General features: G+C 37.2%; 7 non-coding genes across 7 annotated transcripts; all 7 read left to right on the top strand.

The window, feature by feature from the left end:
* The first annotated feature begins 352 nt into the window (after positions 1–352).
* Positions 353–459, top strand: LOC131736175 (U6 spliceosomal RNA). Its single transcript, XR_009327978.1, has one exon. It is a non-coding gene; the product is annotated as a U6 spliceosomal RNA (small nuclear RNA).
* A 3,519-nt stretch (positions 460–3,978) lies between these two features.
* On the top strand, positions 3,979–4,085 carry LOC131736174 (U6 spliceosomal RNA). Its single transcript, XR_009327977.1, has one exon. It is a non-coding gene; the product is annotated as a U6 spliceosomal RNA (small nuclear RNA).
* Positions 4,086–7,647: 3,562 nt separating this feature from the next.
* Positions 7,648–7,754, top strand: LOC131736115 (U6 spliceosomal RNA). Its single transcript, XR_009327919.1, has one exon. It is a non-coding gene; the product is annotated as a U6 spliceosomal RNA (small nuclear RNA).
* A 3,563-nt stretch (positions 7,755–11,317) lies between these two features.
* On the top strand, positions 11,318–11,424 carry LOC131736188 (U6 spliceosomal RNA). The gene has a single exon (XR_009327992.1). It is a non-coding gene; the product is annotated as a U6 spliceosomal RNA (small nuclear RNA).
* A 3,563-nt stretch (positions 11,425–14,987) lies between these two features.
* Positions 14,988–15,094, top strand: LOC131736172 (U6 spliceosomal RNA). Its single transcript, XR_009327975.1, has one exon. It is a non-coding gene; the product is annotated as a U6 spliceosomal RNA (small nuclear RNA).
* A 3,519-nt stretch (positions 15,095–18,613) lies between these two features.
* LOC131736171 (U6 spliceosomal RNA) lies at positions 18,614–18,720 on the top strand. Its single transcript, XR_009327974.1, has one exon. It is a non-coding gene; the product is annotated as a U6 spliceosomal RNA (small nuclear RNA).
* A 3,562-nt stretch (positions 18,721–22,282) lies between these two features.
* LOC131736187 (U6 spliceosomal RNA) lies at positions 22,283–22,389 on the top strand. The gene has a single exon (XR_009327991.1). It is a non-coding gene; the product is annotated as a U6 spliceosomal RNA (small nuclear RNA).
* The last annotated feature ends 2,413 nt before the right edge of the window (positions 22,390–24,802 follow it).

Here is a 24,802-nt window from a genome sequence, read left to right as displayed (position 1 = left end):
CCTCTGAGGTGTCAGTTGCATTCCGCGCTGTGATACGAAACGGGACCCTGGTCAACCTGCAAGTCTTTTGGTATGCTGGCCAATCCGGAGGGGTCAACGTCATAGGTAACATGTCAGTATTTGCATATCTTTCCCAGCCGGTTTGAAGGTGCAGATGTGCAGACTTCTTTATTCAGCCGCTTTCTGCAAACGTGATATCCTCAGAGTTTGTAACCCTCTGCGTGTTGATTGTGGACAACCATGCATATACGCAGAGCAATTGGACACAATTGGACTATGCTTGACACACCACAAGACCAATTGCTCTTTAGCCACTCGCTGTACATAGAGGCGCGTATCAGGTAAGCACCGTGTGTTCGCTACGGCAGCACATATACTAAAATTGGAACGATACAGAGAAGATTAGCATGGCCCCTGCGCAAGGATGACACGCAAATTCGTGAAGCGTTCCACATTTTTGGTCTTTTTTTGTCGTTGGGAATAGTACTGTACCTGCCTTGGAATAACTCCCCTGGTAGAACCCGAAACATTGAAGCTGAACCGGAACCCCAATCCTAACCCAAGCCCAAAACCAAACCCAAACCCTAATTTGATTAGAGGAGCACCCTCAAAATGGAGCGAGGTAACCAGTGGTGTACCACAGGGATCAGTATTAGGACCTTTGCTATTCCTAATCTACATTAATGATTCAGATTCTGGTATAGTAATGTCACAGGTGACGGTGAACTAGTTATTCCATGTAGTAAAACATTGGACTCCTTTGCATGGAGGATCTCAGTAAGCTACAGTGCACGGTTCATCAACTGATTCAGATTCATTTATGTTAAGTTTGCTACTGATGATGTGGAAAAGAACAGTAATTGAGTGCCCAAAAATATGAATCACAGTGAGTTTTGACCTCCTTTAGAATTCTGGATGGAGCGCATACCTTGCAAAATGACCCGGTGTGAACAAAAGGAAATATATCGAAGTAATATGTACAGCTAAACGTGTCCAAGTATCTTATAGGAATGAAGTCAGACCATGGAAATCCACACCTGTGCTGGAGAAACATTGGATCAAGGGACTTCTTGTGGAAACAACTAGAGCGAAACCTGGTACAGAAGCTGAATCCTGCTGGGAACGTATGGATATGCTGGACATGTCCTAGGCGATTTCACATATGGAATGTACTTTGACATAAAAATGAAGTGTTAGAGGTTTTTTGAAGGAAGGATAAAGAGGGAGTATCCGTGTACCGCCAGTAGGTGGCTCTCTTGCTCCATGAAATAGGTCAGTCTACACATGTTTTTAATTAAGTACTTAGTAATCTGGGAATAAAAAAGCACCATTCCGGCTAAAAGTGAACGTTAATCACACCTACAAACAAGATAAGAAAGAGATTCTTTACCACAAATAAATGAACATTAAAACTGAACAGCCAAGGTCTTAAGAAAAAACCTGTCTCAGCTGGATTTTGTATGAACAAAGAACAGGGTCAAGCCTAGTTCAGTCATTATAAAAAATATAAGAGTTGAATGCAGTTATACTGGCCTGTATTTGGATTTAAATCTTAGAGGGATTCACCAAAGAAATAAAGTGATATTATAAATTCTAGCAGCAACTGTTAAACTGAAGTAAATTAATTAAGTTTATCTTGAAATGCCACATTCATAGTTAAAAAGGTTCAGTGATAATTTACACTGTTTATAGTTTATAATGGTCAAAGACTAGTAATTAGACACAAAGGTATTGTAAATTAATAAAATAAATGATTAAAACCTTTTTTTAGACAGCATGGTATTTGAAACTAAAACTAATTATTTGATTTCATAAGATTAATAGTATGTTTTAAGTATTTGCTATAATAAGAAAACATATTATTTAAACTGACAAGTATTATTGCTTGTTCATGACTTTACTGTATTAATAAGAAGATTAAAAGCTGGAAGCAGTATTTGATTTAATTAAAAGGGAAAGTGGTACAGTTTATTTCTCCTTCTATTGAACAACAAGACCTCTAGACATTATGATGTCCATTGAATTATAGAATTTTAAGGGTGTTGTGTTATGTTTTTGTGTTAAGTTTGTAATAATATACTATAATGTACCTTGTTGTTAATCCACTATACTATTGTCTAATGATGGTAGATGGAGTCCTTATAATGTGGTTCTTTGAAACTGCTCTATTGCTAAAAGGGGCCTCTCTCCTTATCCCGATGAACAGGCTGTAGAGAAAGGAGGGGGTCTTATTGCATTCTACGCTAGCAAAGCTGCAAGTCTTGTAGATTTGGAATTTAGGGTTTATGGAATTAGTGGTTTAGCACAGATAAGAATATATCTTGAAATAATATGCAAAAACGATGGCTTAACAGACATTGATAGGTCATAGATCTAAAAAAGTGTTTGCACAGACTTTGGCCTTGAAAAAACAAGAGACTCTGGAAAACTGCTTGGAATAGCATATTTAGAAGTCAGATACAGGTCAGAGCCTGGTTAGTGCATCTTTTAAGTGATAAATAATTCTAATGAAAACTATTACCACTTAAACTTAGTGAAACTAATTGACTTAAATACTGCACGAGACAATCTTTTGTCAAATCCTCTGTTAGACAATGGTATATGGAATTAAAACTGACTCATTAACAAAATGATGAAACAATATGAGGTTAAAAGAAACACATGCCTTTAATTTAGCAAAATATAATGAATTAGAAGATGATGTCACATATTAAGAACATCTCTCATATATAACACATATAAAAATAGTGTTTTGCATGCACATATAAACAGTAGTGTTTTTATATTATATTATAAACCAAGATCCTGGGAACTTTGGTTCACTTAACTTTTCAGATAAAGGAGGGGCTCGGAGGAAAACAAGGAATGAGATCATAGAGTTGGACAAATATGAAGTTGTGAATTCATTCAGTACATGACACCTATTCACCTAACTCTGACCCTAGCCCCGAGTATTAACCCTTTGCGGTCCATTGTCGGACTGGGTCCGACATTGCAATTATTCCTCACAGGTCCTTTGTCGGACTGGGTCCGACATCATTATAGCAACGCAATAAACGGGTGTTTAGTCGTTTTTTCTCCGGAAAAAGCCGAGAAAACCATTCAATTGCCGAGTGGTAGCGACAGGAGCCGAGACAAGTCGGAAAAAAAAAAAAAAAAAAAAAAGGCGTATTTCATGAATAGTCATACATGGTATCAGGTATCAGATAATGGGCGTCCATAATAAACAAGCTGGCTAAGTGCGTCAGCGCACTGAGACTATCATGGACATTTGCAGAGCTTTTTTCAGATGTTATAGTAATAAAATAATGACTTTGATCGCATTATTGAGGAGTTTGGTGATAAAACGAGTGATCTGGAGATGATCGATCGGTATGTACGACTATTATTATTATTATTATTTATTTCTTACACAGCTGAACGCTATAGCAAACAAAAGGCTGGGGCGGGGCTGGAGATGCCTAGTGTGTGCTTTGTTGATATGCAGAGCCATTTAAACCCGTTTGACTGTGAAAAAAAATACTTTTAAACAGCGCGTATAAAATTAACTGCGCGTGTGAAAATTAATTATTCCTGGCGTGCCTGACGCGCGATTAATAAATGGACCGCAAAGGGTTAAGCCCCCTCCTCTGAGGTGTCAGTTGCATTCCGCGCTGTGATACGAAACGGGACCCTGGTCAACCTGCAAGTCTTTTGGTATGCTGGCCAATCCGGAGGGGTCAACGTCATAGGTAACATGTCAGTATTTGCATATCTTTCCCAGCCGGTTTGAAGGTGCAGATGTGCAGACTTCTTTATTCAGCCGCTTTCTGCAAACGTGATATCCTCAGAGTTTGTAACCCTCTGCGTGTTGATTGTGGACAACCATGCATATACGCAGAGCAATTGGACACAATTGGACTATGCTTGACACACCACAAGACCAATCGCTCTTTAGCCACTCGCTGTACATAGAGGCGCGTATCAGGTAAGCACCGTGTGTTCGCTACGGCAGCACATATACTAAAATTGGAACGATACAGAGAAGATTAGCATGGCCCCTGCGCAAGGATGACACGCAAATTCGTGAAGCGTTCCACATTTTTGGTCTTTTTTTGTCGTTGGGAATAGTACTGTACCTGCCTTGGAATAACTCCCCTGGTAGAACCCGAAACATTGAAGCTGAACCGGAACCCCAATCCTAACCCAAGCCCAAAACCAAACCCAAACCCTAATTTGATTAGAGGAGCACCCTCAAAATGGAGCGAGGTAACCAGTGGTGTACCACAGGGATCAGTATTAGGACCTTTGCTATTCCTAATCTACATTAATGATTCAGATTCTGGTATAGTAATGTCACAGGTGACGATGAACTAGTTATTCCATGTAGTAAAACATTGGACTCCTTTGCATGGAGGATCTCAGTAAGCTACAGTGCACGGTTCATCAACTGATTCAGATTCATTTATGTTAAGTTTGCTACTGATGATGTGGAAAAGAACAGTAATTGAGTGCCCAAAAATATGAATCACAGTGAGTTTTGACCTCCTTTAGAATTCTGGATGGAGCGCATACCTTGCAAAATGACCCGGTGTGAACAAAAGGAAATATATCGAAGTAATATGTACAGCTAAACGTGTCCAAGTATCTTATAGGAATGAAGTCAGACCATGGAAATCCACACCTGTGCTGGAGAAACATTGGATCAAGGGACTTCTTGTGGAAACAACTAGAGCGAAACCTGGTACAGAAGCTGAATCCTGCTGGGAACGTATGGATATGCTGGACATGTCCTAGGCGATTTCACATATGGAATGTACTTTGACATAAAAATGAAGTGTTAGAGGTTTTTTGAAGGAAGGATAAAGAGGGAGTATCCGTGTACCGCCAGTAGGTGGCTCTCTTGCTCCATGAAATAGGTCAGTCTACACATGTTTTTAATTAAGTACTTAGTAATCTGGGAATAAAAAAGCACCATTCCGGCTAAAAGTGAACGTTAATCACACCTACAAACAAGATAAGAAAGAGATTCTTTACCACAAATAAATGAACATTAAAACTGAACAGCCAAGGTCTTAAGAAAAAACCTGTCTCAGCTGGATTTTGTATGAACAAAGAACAGGGTCAAGCCTAGTTCAGTCATTATAAAAAATATAAGAGTTGAATGCAGTTATACTGGCCTGTATTTGGATTTAAATCTTAGAGGGATTCACCAAAGAAATAAAGTGATATTATAAATTCTAGCAGCAACTGTTAAACTGAAGTAAATTAATTAAGTTTATCTTGAAATGCCACATTCATAGTTAAAAAGGTTCAGTGATAATTTACACTGTTTATAGTTTATAATGGTCAAAGACTAGTAATTAGACACAAAGGTATTGTAAATTAATAAAATAAATGATTAAAACCTTTTTTTAGACAGCATGGTATTTGAAACTAAAACTAATTATTTGATTTCATAAGATTAATAGTATGTTTTAAGTATTTGCTATAATAAGAAAACATATTATTTAAACTGACAAGTATTATTGCTTGTTCATGACTTTACTGTATTAATAAGAAGATTAAAAGCTGGAAGCAGTATTTGATTTAATTAAAAGGGAAAGTGGTACAGTTTATTTCTCCTTCTATTGAACAACAAGACCTCTAGACATTATGATGTCCATTGAATTATAGAATTTTAAGGGTGTTGTGTTATGTTTTTGTGTTAAGTTTGTAATAATATACTATAATGTACCTTGTTGTTAATCCACTATACTATTGTCTAATGATGGTAGATGGAGTCCTTATAATGTGGTTCTTTGAAACTGCTCTATTGCTAAAAGGGGCCTCTCTCCTTATCCCGATGAACAGGCTGTAGAGAAAGGAGGGGGTCTTATTGCATTCTACGCTAGCAAAGCTGCAAGTCTTGTAGATTTGGAATTTAGGGTTTATGGAATTAGTGGTTTAGCACAGATAAGAATATATCTTGAAATAATATGCAAAAATGATGGCTTAACAGACATTGATAGGTCATAGATCTAAAAAAGTGTTTGCACAGACTTTGGCCTTGAAAAAACAAGAGACTCTGGAAAACTGCTTGGAATAGCATATTTAGAAGTCAGATACAGGTCAGAGCCTGGTTAGTGCATCTTTTAAGGGATAAATAATTCAAATGAAAACTATTACCACTTAAACTTAGTGAAACTAATTGACTTAAATACTGCACGAGACAATCTTTTGTCAAATCCTCTGTTAGACAATGGTATATGGAATTAAAACTGACTCATTAACAAAATGATGAAACAATATGAGGTTAAAAGAAACACATGCCTTTAATTTAGCAAAATATAATGAATTAGAAGATGATGTCACATATTAAGAACATCTCTCATATATAACACATATAAAAATAGTGTTTTGCATGCACATATAAACAGTAGTGTTTTTATATTATATTATAAACCAAGATCCTGGGAACTTTGGTTCACTTAACTTTTCAGATAAAGGAGGGGCTCGGAGGAAAACAAGGAATGAGATCATAGAGTTGGACAAATATGAAGTTGTGAATTCATTCAGTACATGACACCTATTCATTCTGAAAAGTTAGTCCGGATCTTTTGAAAACTATTATTTGTAAAAGGGATAAGAGCTGTCTCACCAGATTAATGATTGGATTTAATTGAGGCGTCCCATGTATTCCAATGGGACGAAAAACCTATATAACTCCTAAGTAATTACAATGGAGTACCACACTCATCCCAGACAGGGTAAGGTGGTCCATCTTCTGCAAACTTTAAATACATAAGTCTGTCAATTTCTTGGGTGCTATATTAGTCATCTGGATATATTGCGGGTCAAGAGCGTAATAAAAATACCCCACAAGGAGTAGTAACATCTCTGTCCTCCTAACGTCTCCCCTGAGATAAGAGTGTATACTGAGCTAAATGGAACAGAGTACGTACAGAAATCTGAACCTACGGATTTTGTGACAGTAAGCAAACTTGTTAAATTTGCATATCTCCCAGCTGTCTCTCTGATGTATAGCTGTGCTCACTTCTTTATTAAACGTGAGTTTAAACTATTATTATTATTATTATTACTATTATTACCTCTGACCGTATAACCTGGCATCCTTCACTCCTGTTCCTGGAAGAATGGCCTCCAGCTGAGGTAGTTTCATCAGTTATTTCTTGTACCTGTTTTTAAACTAGATGACCACTACATCGTGTCTAAAGGTATAATTGCAAGAACTGTGTAGTTCTGTATTCCTAATAATCATTGAGTGTCATTATTAAACCCTAACTCTGACCCTAGCCCCGAGTATTAAGCCCCCTCCTCTGAGGTGTCAGTTGCATTCCGCGCTGTGATACGAAACGGGACCCTGGTCAACCTGCAAGTCTTTTGGTATGCTGGCCAATCCGGAGGGGTCAACGTCATAGGTAACATGTCAGTATTTGCATATCTTTCCCAGCCGGTTTGAAGGTGCAGATGTGCAGACTTCTTTATTCAGCCGCTTTCTGCAAACGTGATATCCTCAGAGTTTGTAACCCTCTGCGTGTTGATTGTGGACAACCATGCATATACGCAGAGCAATTGGACACAATTGGACTATGCTTGACACACCACAAGACCAATCGCTCTTTAGCCACTCGCTGTACATAGAGGCGCGTATCAGGTAAGCACCGTGTGTTCGCTACGGCAGCACATATACTAAAATTGGAACGATACAGAGAAGATTAGCATGGCCCCTGCGCAAGGATGACATGCAAATTCGTGAAGCGTTCCACATTTTTGGTCATTTTTTTGTCGTTGGGAATAGTACTGTACCTGCCTTGGAATAACTCCCCTGGTAGAACCCGAAACATTGAAGCTGAACCGGAACCCCAATCCTAACCCAAGCCCAAAACCAAACCCAAACCCTAATTTGATTAGAGGAGCACCCTCAAAATGGAGCGAGGTAACCAGTGGTGTACCACAGGGATCAGTATTAGGACCTCTGCTATTCCTAATCTACATTAATGATTCAGATTCTGGTATAGTAATGTCACAGGTGACGGTGAACTAGTTATTCCATGTAGTAAAACATTGGACTCCTTTGCATGGAGGATCTCAGTAAGCTACAGTGCACGGTTCATCAACTGATTCAGATTCATTTATGTTAAGTTTGCTACTGATGATGTGGAAAAGAACAGTAATTGAGTGCCCAAAAATATGAATCACAGTGAGTTTTGACCTCCTTTAGAATTCTGGATGGAGCGCATACCTTGCAAAATGACCCGGTGTGAACAAAAGGAAATATATCGAAGTAATATGTACAGCTAAACGTGTCCAAGTATCTTATAGGAATGAAGTCAGACCATGGAAATCCACACCTGTGCTGGAGAAACATTGGATCAAGGGACTTCTTGTGGAAACAACTAGAGCGAAACCTGGTACAGAAGCTGAATCCTGCTGGGAACGTATGGATATGCTGGACATGTCCTAGGCGATTTCACATATGGAATGTACTTTGACATAAAAATGAAGTGTTAGAGGTTTTTTGAAGGAAGGATAAAGAGGGAGTATCCGTGTACCGCCAGTAGGTGGCTCTCTTGCTCCATGAAATAGGTCAGTCTACACATGTTTTTAATTAAGTACTTAGTAATCTGGGAATAAAAAAGCACCATTCCGGCTAAAAGTGAACGTTAATCACACCTACAAACAAGATAAGAAAGAGATTCTTTACCACAAATAAATGAACATTAAAACTGAACAGCCAAGGTCTTAAGAAAAATTCTGTCTCAGCTGGATTTTGTATGAACAAAGAACAGGGTCAAGCCTAGTTCAGTCATTATAAAAAATATAAGAGTTGAATGCAGTTATACTGGCCTGTATTTGGATTTAAATCTTAGAGGGATTCACCAAAGAAATAAAGTGATATTATAAATTCTAGCAGCAACTGTTAAACTGAAGTAAATTAATTAAGTTTATCTTGAAATGCCACATTCATAGTTAAAAAGGTTCAGTGATAATTTACACTGTTTATAGTTTATAATGGTCAAAGACTAGTAATTAGACACAAAGGTATTGTAAATTAATAAAATAAATGATTAAAACCTTTTTTTAGACAGCATGGTATTTGAAACTAAAACTAATTATTTGATTTCATAAGATTAATAGTATGTTTTAAGTATTTGCTATAATAAGAAAACATATTATTTAAACTGACAAGTATTATTGCTTGTTCATGACTTTACTGTATTAATAAGAAGATTAAAAGCTGGAAGCAGTATTTGATTTAATTAAAAGGGAAAGTGGTACAGTTTATTTCTCCTTCTATTGAACAACAAGACCTCTAGACATTATGATGTCCATTGAATTATAGAATTTTAAGGGTGTTGTGTTATGTTTTTGTGTTAAGTTTGTAATAATATACTATAATGTACCTTGTTGTTAATCCACTATACTATTGTCTAATGATGGTAGATGGAGTCCTTATAATGTGGTTCTTTGAAACTGCTCTATTGCTAAAAGGGGCCTCTCTCCTTATCCCGATGAACAGGCTGTAGAGAAAGGAGGGGGTCTTATTGCATTCTACGCTAGCAAAGCTGCAAGTCTTGTAGATTTGGAATTTAGGGTTTATGGAATTAGTGGTTTAGCACAGATAAGAATATATCTTGAAATAATATGCAAAAACGATGGCTTAACAGACATTGATAGGTCATAGATCTAAAAAAGTGTTTGCACAGACTTTGGCCTTGAAAAAACAAGAGACTCTGGAAAACTGCTTGGAATAGCATATTTAGAAGTCAGATACAGGTCAGAGCCTGGTTAGTGCATCTTTTAAGGGATAAATAATTCTAATGAAAACTATTACCACTTAAACTTAGTGAAACTAATTGACTTAAATACTGCACGAGACAATCTTTTGTCAAATCCTCTGTTAGACAATGGTATATGGAATTAAAACTGACTCATTAACAAAATGATGAAACAATATGAGGTTAAAAGAAACACATGCCTTTAATTTAGCAAAATATAATGAATTAGAAGATGATGTCACATATTAAGAACATCTCTCATATATAACACATATAAAAATAGTGTTTTGCATGCACATATAAACAGTAGTGTTTTTATATTATATTATAAACCAAGATCCTGGGAACTTTGGTTCACTTAACTTTTCAGATAAAGGAGGGGCTCGGAGGAAAACAAGGAATGAGATCATAGAGTTGGACAAATATGAAGTTGTGAATTCATTCAGTACATGACACCTATTCATTCTGAAAAGTTAGTCCGGATCTTTTGAAAACTATTATTTGTAAAAGGGATAAGAGCTGTCTCACCAGATTAATGATTGGATTTAATTGAGGCGTCCCATGTATTCCAATGGGACGAAAAACCTATATAACTCCTAAGTAATTACAATGGAGTACCACACTCATCCCAGACAGGGTAAGGTGGTCCATCTTCTGCAAACTTTAAATACATAAGTCTGTCAATTTCTTGGGTGCTATATTAGTCATCTGGATATATTGCGGGTCAAGAGCATAATAAAAATACCCCACAAGGAGTAGTAACATCTCTGTCCTCCTAACGTCTCCCCTGAGATAAGAGTGTATACTGAGCTAAATGGAACAGAGTACGTACAGAAATCTGAACCTACGGATTTTGTGACAGTAAGCAAACTTGTTAAATTTGCATATCTCCCAGCTGTCTCTCTGATGTATAGCTGTGCTCACTTCTTTATTAAACGTGAGTTTAAACTATTATTATTATTATTATTACTATTATTACCTCTGACCGTATAACCTGGCATCCTTCACTCCTGTTCCTGGAAGAATGGCCTCCAGCTGAGGTAGTTTCATCAGTTATTTCTTGTACCTGTTTTTAAACTAGATGACCACTACATCGTGTCTAAAGGTATAATTGCAAGAACTGTGTAGTTCTGTATTCCTAATAATCATTGAGTGTCATTATTAAACCCTAACTCTGACCCTAGCCCCGAGTATTAAGCCCCCTCCTCTGAGGTGTCAGTTGCATTCCGCGCTGTGATACGAAACGGGACCCTGGTCAACCTGCAAGTCTTTTGGTATGCTGGCCAATCCGGAGGGGTCAACGTCATAGGTAACATGTCAGTATTTGCATATCTTTCCCAGCCGGTTTGAAGGTGCAGATGTGCAGACTTCTTTATTCAGCCGCTTTCTGCAAACGTGATATCCTCAGAGTTTGTAACCCTCTGCGTGTTGATTGTGGACAACCATGCATATACGCAGAGCAATTGGACACAATTGGACTATGCTTGACACACCACAAGACCAATCGCTCTTTAGCCACTCGCTGTACATAGAGGCGCGTATCAGGTAAGCACCGTGTGTTCGCTACGGCAGCACATATACTAAAATTGGAACGATACAGAGAAGATTAGCATGGCCCCTGCGCAAGGATGACATGCAAATTCGTGAAGCGTTCCACATTTTTGGTCATTTTTTTGTCGTTGGGAATAGTACTGTACCTGCCTTGGAATAACTCCCCTGGTAGAACCCGAAACATTGAAGCTGAACCGGAACCCCAATCCTAACCCAAGCCCAAAACCAAACCCAAACCCTAATTTGATTAGAGGAGCACCCTCAAAATGGAGCGAGGTAACCAGTGGTGTACCACAGGGATCAGTATTAGGACCTCTGCTATTCCTAATCTACATTAATGATTCAGATTCTGGTATAGTAATGTCACAGGTGACGGTGAACTAGTTATTCCATGTAGTAAAACATTGGACTCCTTTGCATGGAGGATCTCAGTAAGCTACAGTGCACGGTTCATCAACTGATTCAGATTCATTTATGTTAAGTTTGCTACTGATGATGTGGAAAAGAACAGTAATTGAGTGCCCAAAAATATGAATCACAGTGAGTTTTGACCTCCTTTAGAATTCTGGATGGAGCGCATACCTTGCAAAATGACCCGGTGTGAACAAAAGGAAATATATCGAAGTAATATGTACAGCTAAACGTGTCCAAGTATCTTATAGGAATGAAGTCAGACCATGGAAATCCACACCTGTGCTGGAGAAACATTGGATCAAGGGACTTCTTGTGGAAACAACTAGAGCGAAACCTGGTACAGAAGCTGAATCCTGCTGGGAACGTATGGATATGCTGGACATGTCCTAGGCGATTTCACATATGGAATGTACTTTGACATAAAAATGAAGTGTTAGAGGTTTTTTGAAGGAAGGATAAAGAGGGAGTATCCGTGTACCGCCAGTAGGTGGCTCTCTTGCTCCATGAAATAGGTCAGTCTACACATGTTTTTAATTAAGTACTTAGTAATCTGGGAATAAAAAAGCACCATTCCGGCTAAAAGTGAACGTTAATCACACCTACAAACAAGATAAGAAAGAGATTCTTTACCACAAATAAATGAACATTAAAACTGAACAGCCAAGGTCTTAAGAAAAATTCTGTCTCAGCTGGATTTTGTATGAACAAAGAACAGGGTCAAGCCTAGTTCAGTCATTATAAAAAATATAAGAGTTGAATGCAGTTATACTGGCCTGTATTTGGATTTAAATCTTAGAGGGATTCACCAAAGAAATAAAGTGATATTATAAATTCTAGCAGCAACTGTTAAACTGAAGTAAATTAATTAAGTTTATCTTGAAATGCCACATTCATAGTTAAAAAGGTTCAGTGATAATTTACACTGTTTATAGTTTATAATGGTCAAAGACTAGTAATTAGACACAAAGGTATTGTAAATTAATAAAATAAATGATTAAAACCTTTTTTTAGACAGCATGGTATTTGAAACTAAAACTAATTATTTGATTTCATAAGATTAATAGTATGTTTTAAGTATTTGCTATAATAAGAAAACATATTATTTAAACTGACAAGTATTATTGCTTGTTCATGACTTTACTGTATTAATAAGAAGATTAAAAGCTGGAAGCAGTATTTGATTTAATTAAAAGGGAAAGTGGTACAGTTTATTTCTCCTTCTATTGAACAACAAGACCTCTAGACATTATGATGTCCATTGAATTATAGAATTTTAAGGGTGTTGTGTTATGTTTTTGTGTTAAGTTTGTAATAATATACTATAATGTACCTTGTTGTTAATCCACTATACTATTGTCTAATGATGGTAGATGGAGTCCTTATAATGTGGTTCTTTGAAACTGCTCTATTGCTAAAAGGGGCCTCTCTCCTTATCCCGATGAACAGGCTGTAGAGAAAGGAGGGGGTCTTATTGCATTCTACGCTAGCAAAGCTGCAAGTCTTGTAGATTTGGAATTTAGGGTTTATGGAATTAGTGGTTTAGCACAGATAAGAATATATCTTGAAATAATATGCAAAAACGATGGCTTAACAGACATTGATAGGTCATAGATCTAAAAAAGTGTTTGCACAGACTTTGGCCTTGAAAAAACAAGAGACTCTGGAAAACTGCTTGGAATAGCATATTTAGAAGTCAGATACAGGTCAGAGCCTGGTTAGTGCATCTTTTAAGGGATAAATAATTCTAATGAAAACTATTACCACTTAAACTTAGTGAAACTAATTGACTTAAATACTGCACGAGACAATCTTTTGTCAAATCCTCTGTTAGACAATGGTATATGGAATTAAAACTGACTCATTAACAAAATGATGAAACAATATGAGGTTAAAAGAAACACATGCCTTTAATTTAGCAAAATATAATGAATTAGAAGATGATGTCACATATTAAGAACATCTCTCATATATAACACATATAAAAATAGTGTTTTGCATGCACATATAAACAGTAGTGTTTTTATATTATATTATAAACCAAGATCCTGGGAACTTTGGTTCACTTAACTTTTCAGATAAAGGAGGGGCTCGGAGGAAAACAAGGAATGAGATCATAGAGTTGGACAAATATGAAGTTGTGAATTCATTCAGTACATGACACCTATTCATTCTGAAAAGTTAGTCCGGATCTTTTGAAAACTATTATTTGTAAAAGGGATAAGAGCTGTCTCACCAGATTAATGATTGGATTTAATTGAGGCGTCCCATGTATTCCAATGGGACGAAAAACCTATATAACTCCTAAGTAATTACAATGGAGTACCACACTCATCCCAGACAGGGTAAGGTGGTCCATCTTCTGCAAACTTTAAATACATAAGTCTGTCAATTTCTTGGGTGCTATATTAGTCATCTGGATATATTGCGGGTCAAGAGCGTAATAAAAATACCCCACAAGGAGTAGTAACATCTCTGTCCTCCTAACGTCTCCCCTGAGATAAGAGTGTATACTGAGCTAAATGGAACAGAGTACGTACAGAAATCTGAACCTACGGATTTTGTGACAGTAAGCAAACTTGTTAAATTTGCATATCTCCCAGCTGTCTCTCTGATGTATAGCTGTGCTCACTTCTTTATTAAACGTGAGTTTAAACTATTATTATTATTATTATTACTATTATTACCTCTGACCGTATAACCTGGCATCCTTCACTCCTGTTCCTGGAAGAATGGCCTCCAGCTGAGGTAGTTTCATCAGTTATTTCTTGTACCTGTTTTTAAACTAGATGACCACTACATCGTGTCTAAAGGTATAATTGCAAGAACTGTGTAGTTCTGTATTCCTAATAATCATTGAGTGTCATTATTAAACCCTAACTCTGACCCTAGCCCCGAGTATTAAGCCCCCTCCTCTGAGGTGTCAGTTGCATTCCGCGCTGTGATACGAAACGGGACCCTGGTCAACCTGCAAGTCTTTTGGTATGCTGGCCAATCCGGAGGGGTCAACGTCATAGGTAACATGTCAGTATTTGCATATCTTTCCCAGCCGGTTTGAAGGTGCAGATGTGCAGACTTCTTTATTCAGCCGCTTTCTGCAAACGTGATATCCTCAGAGTTTGTAACCCTCTGCGTGTTGATTGTGGACAACCATGCATATACGCAGAGCAATTGGACACAATTGGACTATGCTTGACACACCACAAGACCAATCGCTCTTTAGCCACTCGCTGTACATAGAGGCGCGTATCAGGTAAGCACCGTGTGTTCGCTACGGCAGCACATATACTAAAATTGGAACGATACAGAGAAGATTAGCATGGCCCCTGCGCAAGGATGACACGCAAATTCGTGAAGCGTTCCACATTTTTGGTCTTTTTTTGTCGTTGGGAATAGTACTGTACCTGCCTTGGAATAACTCCCCTGGTAGAACCCGAAACATTGAAGCTGAACCGGAACCCCAATCCTAACCCAAGCCCAAAACCAAACCCAAACCCTAATTTGATTAGAGGAGCACCCTCAAAATGGAGCGAGGTAACCAGTGGTGTACCACAGGGATCAGTATTAGGACCTTTGCTATTCCTAATCTACATTAATGATTCAGATTCTGATATAGTAATGTCACAGGTGACGGTGAACTAGTTATTCCATGTAGTAAAACATTGGACTCCTTTGCATGGAGGATCTCAGTAAGCTACAGTGCACGGTTCATCAACTGATTCAGATTCATTTATGTTAAGTTTGCTACTGATGATGTGGAAAAGAACAGTAATTGAGTGCCCAAAAATATGAATCACAGTGAGTTTTGACCTCCTTTAGAATTCTGGATGGAGCGCATACCTTGCAAAATGACCCGGTGTGAACAAAAGGAAATATATCGAAGTAATATGTACAGCTAAACGTGTCCAAGTATCTTATAGGAATGAAGTCAGACCATGGAAATCCACACCTGTGCTGGAGAAACATTGGATCAAGGGACTTCTTGTGGAAACAACTAGAGCGAAACCTGGTACAGAAGCTGAATCCTGCTGGGAACGTATGGATATGCTGGACATGTCCTAGGCGATTTCACATATGGAATGTACTTTGACATAAAAATGAAGTGTTAGAGGTTTTTTGAAGGAAGGATAAAGAGGGAGTATCCGTGTACCGCCAGTAGGTGGCTCTCTTGCTCCATGAAATAGGTCAGTCTACACATGTTTTTAATTAAGTACTTAGTAATCTGGGAATAAAAAAGCACCATTCCGGCTAAAAGTGAACGTTAATCACACCTACAAACAAGATAAGAAAGAGATTCTTTACCACAAATAAATGAACATTAAAACTGAACAGCCAAGGTCTTAAGAAAAAACCTGTCTCAGCTGGATTTTGTATGAACAAAGAACAGGGTCAAGCCTAGTTCAGTCATTATAAAAAATATAAGAGTTGAATGCAGTTATACTGGCCTGTATTTGGATTTAAATCTTAGAGGGATTCACCAAAGAAATAAAGTGATATTATAAATTCTAGCAGCAACTGTTAAACTGAAGTAAATTAATTAAGTTTATCTTGAAATGCCACATTCATAGTTAAAAAGGTTCAGTGATAATTTACACTGTTTATAGTTTATAATGGTCAAAGACTAGTAATTAGACACAAAGGTATTGTAAATTAATAAAATAAATGATTAAAACCTTTTTTTAGACAGCATGGTATTTGAAACTAAAACTAATTATTTGATTTCATAAGATTAATAGTATGTTTTAAGTATTTGCTATAATAAGAAAACATATTATTTAAACTGACAAGTATTATTGCTTGTTCATGACTTTACTGTATTAATAAGAAGATTAAAAGCTGGAAGCAGTATTTGATTTAATTAAAAGGGAAAGTGGTACAGTTTATTTCTCCTTCTATTGAACAACAAGACCTCTAGACATTATGATGTCCATTGAATTATAGAATTTTAAGGGTGTAGTGTTATGTTTTTGTGTTAAGTTTGTAATAATATACTATAATGTACCTTGTTGTTAATCCACTATACTATTGTCTAATGATGGTAGATGGAGTCCTTATAATGTGGTTCTTTGAAACTGCTCTATTGCTAAAAGGGGCCTCTCTCCTTATCCCGATGAACAGGCTGTAGAGAAAGGAGGGGGTCTTATTGCATTCTACGCTAGCAAAGCTGCAAGTCTTGTAGATTTGGAATTTAGGGTTTATGGAATTAGTGGTTTAGCACAGATAAGAATATATCTTGAAATAATATGCAAAAACGATGGCTTAACAGACATTGATAGGTCATAGATCTAAAAAAGTGTTTGCACAGACTTTGGCCTTGAAAAAACGAGAGACTCTGGAAAACTGCTTGGAATAGCATATTTAGAAGTCAGATACAGGTCAGAGCCTGGTTAGTGCATCTTTTAAGGGATAAATAATTCTAATGAAAACTATTACCACTTAAACTTAGTGAAACTAATTGACTTAAATACTGCACGAGACAATCTTTTGTCAAATCCTCTGTTAGACAATGGTATATGGAATTAAAACTGACTCATTAACAAAATGATGAAACAATATGAGGTTAAAAGAAACACATGCCTTTAATTTAGCAAAATATAATGAATTAGAAGATGATGTCACATATTAAGAACATCTCTCATATATAACACATATAAAAATAGTGTTTTGCATGCACATATAAACAGTAGTGTTTTTATATTATATTATAAACCAAGATCCTGGGAACTTTGGTTCACTTAACTTTTCAGATAAAGGAGGGGCTCGGAGGAAAACAAGGAATGAGATCATAGAGTTGGACAAATATGAAGTTGTGAATTCATTCAGTACATGACACCTATTCACCTAACTCTGACCCTAGCCCCGAGTATTAACCCTTTGCGGTCCATTGTCGGACTGGGTCCGACATTGCAATTATTCCTCACAGGTCCTTTGTCGGACTGGGTCCGACATCATTATAGCAACGCAATAAACGGGTGTTTAGTCGTTTTTTCTCCGGAAAAAGCCGAGAAAACCATTCAATTGCCGAGTGGTAGCGACAGGAGCCGAGACAAGTCGGAAAAAAAAAAAAAAAAAAAAAAGGCGTATTTCATGAATAGTCATACATGGTATCAGGTATCAGATAATGGGCGTCCATAATAAACAAGCTGGCTAAGTGCGTCAGCGCACTGAGACTATCATGGACATTTGCAGAGCTTTTTTCAGATGTTATAGTAATAAAATAATGACTTTGATCGCATTATTGAGGAGTTTGGTGATAAAACGAGTGATCTGGAGATGATCGATCGGTATGTACGACTATTATTATTATTATTATTTATTTCTTACACAGCTGAACGCTATAGCAAACAAAAGGCTGGGGCGGGGCTGGAGATGCCTAGTGTGTGCTTTGTTGATATGCAGAGCCATTTAAACCCGTTTGACTGTGAAAAAAAATACTTTTAAACAGCGCGTATAAAATTAACTGCGCGTGTGAAAATTAATTATTCCTGGCGTGCCTGACGCGCGATTAATAAATGGACCGCAAAGGGTTAAGCCCCCTCCTCTGAGGTGTCAGTTGCATTCCGCGCTGTGATACGAAACGGGACCCTGGTCAACCTGCAAGTCTTTTGGTATGCTGGCCAATCCGGAGGGGTCAACGTCATAGGTAACATGTCAGTATTTGCATATCTTTCCCAGCCGGTTTGAAGGTGCAGATGTGCAGACTTCTTTATTCAGCCGCTTTCTGCAAACGTGATATCCTCAGAGTTTGTAACCCTCTGCGTGTTGATTGTGGACAACCATGCATATACGCAGAGCAATTGGACACAATTGGACTATGCTTGACACACCACAAGACCAATCGCTCTTTAGCCACTCGCTGTACATAGAGGCGCGTATCAGGTAAGCACCGTGTGTTCGCTACGGCAGCACATATACTAAAATTGGAACGATACAGAGAAGATTAGCATGGCCCCTGCGCAAGGATGACACGCAAATTCGTGAAGCGTTCCACATTTTTGGTCTTTTTTTGTCGTTGGGAATAGTACTGTACCTGCCTTGGAATAACTCCCCTGGTAGAACCCGAAACATTGAAGCTGAACCGGAACCCCAATCCTAACCCAAGCCCAAAACCAAACCCAAACCCTAATTTGATTAGAGGAGCACCCTCAAAATGGAGCGAGGTAACCAGTGGTGTACCACAGGGATCAGTATTAGGACCTTTGCTATTCCTAATCTACATTAATGATTCAGATTCTGGTATAGTAATGTCACAGGTGACGATGAACTAGTTATTCCATGTAGTAAAACATTGGACTCCTTTGCATGGAGGATCTCAGTAAGCTACAGTGCACGGTTCATCAACTGATTCAGATTCATTTATGTTAAGTTTGCTACTGATGATGTGGAAAAGAACAGTAATTGAGTGCCCAAAAATATGAATCACAGTGAGTTTTGACCTCCTTTAGAATTCTGGATGGAGCGCATACCTTGCAAAATGACCCGGTGTGAACAAAAGGAAATATATCGAAGTAATATGTACAGCTAAACGTGTCCAAGTATCTTATAGGAATGAAGTCAGACCATGGAAATCCACACCTGTGCTGGAGAAACATTGGATCAAGGGACTTCTTGTGGAAACAACTAGAGCGAAACCTGGTACAGAAGCTGAATCCTGCTGGGAACGTATGGATATGCTGGACATGTCCTAGGCGATTTCACATATGGAATGTACTTTGACATAAAAATGAAGTGTTAGAGGTTTTTTGAAGGAAGGATAAAGAGGGAGTATCCGTGTACCGCCAGTAGGTGGCTCTCTTGCTCCATGAAATAGGTCAGTCTACACATGTTTTTAATTAAGTACTTAGTAATCTGGGAATAAAAAAGCACCATTCCGGCTAAAAGTGAACGTTAATCACACCTACAAACAAGATAAGAAAGAGATTCTTTACCACAAATAAATGAACATTAAAACTGAACAGCCAAGGTCTTAAGAAAAAACCTGTCTCAGCTGGATTTTGTATGAACAAAGAACAGGGTCAAGCCTAGTTCAGTCATTATAAAAAATATAAGAGTTGAATGCAGTTATACTGGCCTGTATTTGGATTTAAATCTTAGAGGGATTCACCAAAGAAATAAAGTGATATTATAAATTCTAGCAGCAACTGTTAAACTGAAGTAAATTAATTAAGTTTATCTTGAAATGCCACATTCATAGTTAAAAAGGTTCAGTGATAATTTACACTGTTTATAGTTTATAATGGTCAAAGACTAGTAATTAGACACAAAGGTATTGTAAATTAATAAAATAAATGATTAAAACCTTTTTTTAGACAGCATGGTATTTGAAACTAAAACTAATTATTTGATTTCATAAGATTAATAGTATGTTTTAAGTATTTGCTATAATAAGAAAACATATTATTTAAACTGACAAGTATTATTGCTTGTTCATGACTTTACTGTATTAATAAGAAGATTAAAAGCTGGAAGCAGTATTTGATTTAATTAAAAGGGAAAGTGGTACAGTTTATTTCTCCTTCTATTGAACAACAAGACCTCTAGACATTATGATGTCCATTGAATTATAGAATTTTAAGGGTGTTGTGTTATGTTTTTGTGTTAAGTTTGTAATAATATACTATAATGTACCTTGTTGTTAATCCACTATACTATTGTCTAATGATGGTAGATGGAGTCCTTATAATGTGGTTCTTTGAAACTGCTCTATTGCTAAAAGGGGCCTCTCTCCTTATCCCGATGAACAGGCTGTAGAGAAAGGAGGGGGTCTTATTGCATTCTACGCTAGCAAAGCTGCAAGTCTTGTAGATTTGGAATTTAGGGTTTATGGAATTAGTGGTTTAGCACAGATAAGAATATATCTTGAAATAATATGCAAAAATGATGGCTTAACAGACATTGATAGGTCATAGATCTAAAAAAGTGTTTGCACAGACTTTGGCCTTGAAAAAACAAGAGACTCTGGAAAACTGCTTGGAATAGCATATTTAGAAGTCAGATACAGGTCAGAGCCTGGTTAGTGCATCTTTTAAGGGATAAATAATTCAAATGAAAACTATTACCACTTAAACTTAGTGAAACTAATTGACTTAAATACTGCACGAGACAATCTTTTGTCAAATCCTCTGTTAGACAATGGTATATGGAATTAAAACTGACTCATTAACAAAATGATGAAACAATATGAGGTTAAAAGAAACACATGCCTTTAATTTAGCAAAATATAATGAATTAGAAGATGATGTCACATATTAAGAACATCTCTCATATATAACACATATAAAAATAGTGTTTTGCATGCACATATAAACAGTAGTGTTTTTATATTATATTATAAACCAAGATCCTGGGAACTTTGGTTCACTTAACTTTTCAGATAAAGGAGGGGCTCGGAGGAAAACAAGGAATGAGATCATAGAGTTGGACAAATATGAAGTTGTGAATTCATTCAGTACATGACACCTATTCATTCTGAAAAGTTAGTCCGGATCTTTTGAAAACTATTATTTGTAAAAGGGATAAGAGCTGTCTCACCAGATTAATGATTGGATTTAATTGAGGCGTCCCATGTATTCCAATGGGACGAAAAACCTATATAACTCCTAAGTAATTACAATGGAGTACCACACTCATCCCAGACAGGGTAAGGTGGTCCATCTTCTGCAAACTTTAAATACATAAGTCTGTCAATTTCTTGGGTGCTATATTAGTCATCTGGATATATTGCGGGTCAAGAGCGTAATAAAAATACCCCACAAGGAGTAGTAACATCTCTGTCCTCCTAACGTCTCCCCTGAGATAAGAGTGTATACTGAGCTAAATGGAACAGAGTACGTACAGAAATCTGAACCTACGGATTTTGTGACAGTAAGCAAACTTGTTAAATTTGCATATCTCCCAGCTGTCTCTCTGATGTATAGCTGTGCTCACTTCTTTATTAAACGTGAGTTTAAACTATTATTATTATTATTATTACTATTATTACCTCTGACCGTATAACCTGGCATCCTTCACTCCTGTTCCTGGAAGAATGGCCTCCAGCTGAGGTAGTTTCATCAGTTATTTCTTGTACCTGTTTTTAAACTAGATGACCACTACATCGTGTCTAAAGGTATAATTGCAAGAACTGTGTAGTTCTGTATTCCTAATAATCATTGAGTGTCATTATTAAACCCTAACTCTGACCCTAGCCCCGAGTATTAAGCCCCCTCCTCTGAGGTGTCAGTTGCATTCCGCGCTGTGATACGAAACGGGACCCTGGTCAACCTGCAAGTCTTTTGGTATGCTGGCCAATCCGGAGGGGTCAACGTCATAGGTAACATGTCAGTATTTGCATATCTTTCCCAGCCGGTTTGAAGGTGCAGATGTGCAGACTTCTTTATTCAGCCGCTTTCTGCAAACGTGATATCCTCAGAGTTTGTAACCCTCTGCGTGTTGATTGTGGACAACCATGCATATACGCAGAGCAATTGGACACAATTGGACTATGCTTGACACACCACAAGACCAATCGCTCTTTAGCCACTCGCTGTACATAGAGGCGCGTATCAGGTAAGCACCGTGTGTTCGCTACGGCAGCACATATACTAAAATTGGAACGATACAGAGAAGATTAGCATGGCCCCTGCGCAAGGATGACATGCAAATTCGTGAAGCGTTCCACATTTTTGGTCATTTTTTTGTCGTTGGGAATAGTACTGTACCTGCCTTGGAATAACTCCCCTGGTAGAACCCGAAACATTGAAGCTGAACCGGAACCCCAATCCTAACCCAAGCCCAAAACCAAACCCAAACCCTAATTTGATTAGAGGAGCACCCTCAAAATGGAGCGAGGTAACCAGTGGTGTACCACAGGGATCAGTATTAGGACCTCTGCTATTCCTAATCTACATTAATGATTCAGATTCTGGTATAGTAATGTCACAGGTGACGGTGAACTAGTTATTCCATGTAGTAAAACATTGGACTCCTTTGCATGGAGGATCTCAGTAAGCTACAGTGCACGGTTCATCAACTGATTCAGATTCATTTATGTTAAGTTTGCTACTGATGATGTGGAAAAGAACAGTAATTGAGTGCCCAAAAATATGAATCACAGTGAGTTTTGACCTCCTTTAGAATTCTGGATGGAGCGCATACCTTGCAAAATGACCCGGTGTGAACAAAAGGAAATATATCGAAGTAATATGTACAGCTAAACGTGTCCAAGTATCTTATAGGAATGAAGTCAGACCATGGAAATCCACACCTGTGCTGGAGAAACATTGGATCAAGGGACTTCTTGTGGAAACAACTAGAGCGAAACCTGGTACAGAAGCTGAATCCTGCTGGGAACGTATGGATATGCTGGACATGTCCTAGGCGATTTCACATATGGAATGTACTTTGACATAAAAATGAAGTGTTAGAGGTTTTTTGAAGGAAGGATAAAGAGGGAGTATCCGTGTACCGCCAGTAGGTGGCTCTCTTGCTCCATGAAATAGGTCAGTCTACACATGTTTTTAATTAAGTACTTAGTAATCTGGGAATAAAAAAGCACCATTCTGGCTAAAAGTGAACGTTAATCACACCTACAAACAAGATAAGAAAGAGATTCTTTACCACAAATAAATGAACATTAAAACTGAACAGCCAAGGTCTTAAGAAAAATTCTGTCTCAGCTGGATTTTGTATGAACAAAGAACAGGGTCAAGCCTAGTTCAGTCATTATAAAAAATATAAGAGTTGAATGCAGTTATACTGGCCTGTATTTGGATTTAAATCTTAGAGGGATTCACCAAAGAAATAAAGTGATATTATAAATTCTAGCAGCAACTGTTAAACTGAAGTAAATTAATTAAGTTTATCTTGAAATGCCACATTCATAGTTAAAAAGGTTCAGTGATAATTTACACTGTTTATAGTTTATAATGGTCAAAGACTAGTAATTAGACACAAAGGTATTGTAAATTAATAAAATAAATGATTAAAACCTTTTTTTAGACAGCATGGTATTTGAAACTAAAACTAATTATTTGATTTCATAAGATTAATAGTATGTTTTAAGTATTTGCTATAATAAGAAAACATATTATTTAAACTGACAAGTATTATTGCTTGTTCATGACTTTACTGTATTAATAAGAAGATTAAAAGCTGGAAGCAGTATTTGATTTAATTAAAAGGGAAAGTGGTACAGTTTATTTCTCCTTCTATTGAACAACAAGACCTCTAGACATTATGATGTCCATTGAATTATAGAATTTTAAGGGTGTAGTGTTATGTTTTTGTGTTAAGTTTGTAATAATATACTATAATGTACCTTGTTGTTAATCCACTATACTATTGTCTAATGATGGTAGATGGAGTCCTTATAATGTGGTTCTTTGAAACTGCTCTATTGCTAAAAGGGGCCTCTCTCCTTATCCCGATGAACAGGCTGTAGAGAAAGGAGGGGGTCTTATTGCATTCTACGCTAGCAAAGCTGCAAGTCTTGTAGATTTGGAATTTAGGGTTTATGGAATTAGTGGTTTAGCACAGATAAGAATATATCTTGAAATAATATGCAAAAACGATGGCTTAACAGACATTGATAGGTCATAGATCTAAAAAAGTGTTTGCACAGACTTTGGCCTTGAAAAAACAAGAGACTCTGGAAAACTGCTTGGAATAGCATATTTAGAAGTCAGATACAGGTCAGAGCCTGGTTAGTGCATCTTTTAAGGGATAAATAATTCAAATGAAAACTATTACCACTTAAACTTAGTGAAACTAATTGACTTAAATACTGCACGAGACAATCTTTTGTCAAATCCTCTGTTAGACAATGGTATATGGAATTAAAACTGACTCATTAACAAAATGATGAAACAATATGAGGTTAAAAGAAACACATGCCTTTAATTTAGCAAAATATAATGAATTAGAAGATGATGTCACATATTAAGAACATCTCTCATATATAACACATATAAAAATAGTGTTTTGCATGCACATATAAACAGTAGTGTTTTTATATTATATTATAAACCAAGATCCTGGGAACTTTGGTTCACTTAACTTTTCAGATAAAGGAGGGGCTCGGAGGAAAACAAGGAATGAGA

Source organism: Acipenser ruthenus, unplaced genomic scaffold (assembly GCF_902713425.1).
Source record: "Acipenser ruthenus unplaced genomic scaffold, fAciRut3.2 maternal haplotype, whole genome shotgun sequence".
In the NCBI taxonomy this organism is placed as follows: Eukaryota; Metazoa; Chordata; class Actinopteri; order Acipenseriformes; family Acipenseridae; genus Acipenser; species Acipenser ruthenus.
The sequence above is the reverse complement of the archived record's forward strand: the minus strand, read 5'-3'. Positions and strand labels throughout refer to the sequence as shown.